Here is a 1,403-nt window from a genome sequence, read left to right as displayed (position 1 = left end):
AAGCAAAACACTGCAGAGGCAAACAGAAAGCTGACCCCAGTCTCCTGCCTCAGCCCCTCTGCTTAGTTGTTTCCCTGTCCTTTATGTTCTTACCACACAATAACCTTGCTTCCAGGCTTGCTGACTACAGGCAATCTATGGCAGACACCTCAAGCATCCTTCCTGCCCCTACCCACAAACTTCTTGATTTCTAACCATACCTGGACTTCCTTCTTCTTGTACCCAGGATGCAGATCTGCATCCTACCCCTTCCTTTCTGGCTCACTGAGAACCCTGTCACATCAAGACATCAATTACAGATTCCTTACTGCATCTTTTTTTTTTTTTAATGTTTATTTTTGAGAGAGAGAGAGAGAGGAACAGAGTGCAAGTGGGAGAGGGTCAGAGAGAGGGAGACACAGAATCCAAAGCAGGGTCCAGACTCTGAGTTGTTAGCATAGAGCCCGATGCGGGGCTCGAACCCACGAGCAGTAAGATCATGACCTGAGCCAAAGTCGGATGCTCAACCAACTGAGCCACCCAGGCGCCCCTCCTTACTGCATCTTTAACCCTGCCTATCCCACTGAGCCCTCCCAGAAGCACACAAAAAAGTTCAACTCATTCCCATTAAACAGAAAACAACCGCAAGACTAAATGACCCCATCCACCCCTTGAGTCAGTATGTCCTTCCAGCCGTAGCTTTGTTACCATCAAGCTTTGTAAGACCTCGCGGATGCACAAGCCCCCCTGGCCTCCCTTGCCATTCTGAGCTCCCAGCACTGTGATCTGATCCCCAGCTCTGACCAACTGGCGAATACTTCTGTCAAGGTTGCCAGTAACCTCTATAGCATGAGACCACCTATGTCAGATCATCCTATGGGCCAACTATGCAGCATGTCTTTCCAGGAGCCCAATGGAGTCTTGCCCTCCTCCTCATGCTCTTGCAGCTCCTTTTCAGTCTCTTGCTCTCCTTGAACCCTGATGCCCCCCAGAGACTTCAACTCAGTTTTCTGTCCCCACTAGAGAGACACAGATGCAAACACACGTGCTTACACTCGCTCGCTTGCCCTGTCATCCACAGCCCTGGCCTGTATGACCTCCAGTTGGTGGTTTCTCCCAATCCTGTTTCTGGCCTGGCCTTCCTGCTGTGGTCCAGACCCAGCCCTGCTAGAAGTGCCTTGGCCAGAGTCAGCCCCAGACTGAGTCCATCACCCCCTCGCACCTTTACAACTTTATCCCACCCCACTCCCTTCCATAGCCTCCTGCCTTGAAGGCAAGATGGTAAGGCACCATGGTAGCCCAATTACCCAAGCTACACTGCCAGCAAGCACCCTATATTCCTTTTCCCACTGTTGCATGTTCAGTCACCATGTCCTGTCCTCTCTACCACCCCGAGGGCCAGTGCCTAGTCAGGACTTTCCCCT

The 1,403-nt window shown here is 51.6% G+C and overlaps 1 protein-coding gene across 1 annotated transcript in view; it reads right to left on the bottom strand.

Annotated features, from left to right (window-relative positions):
- The window catches only part of TMEM185A (transmembrane protein 185A), a 17,232-nt gene that overhangs the window by 7,349 nt on the left and 8,480 nt on the right, over positions 1-1,403 (bottom strand). The gene's annotated exons all lie outside the window — the stretch shown is intronic.

The sequence above is a fragment of the Crocuta crocuta genome, unplaced genomic scaffold (assembly GCF_008692635.1).
Source record: "Crocuta crocuta isolate KB4526 unplaced genomic scaffold, BGI_CrCroc_1.0 scaffold874, whole genome shotgun sequence".
NCBI lineage: Eukaryota > Metazoa > Chordata > Mammalia > Carnivora > Hyaenidae > Crocuta > Crocuta crocuta.
Note: the sequence above shows the minus strand (reverse complement) of the source record. Positions and strands in the feature narration are given on the sequence as shown.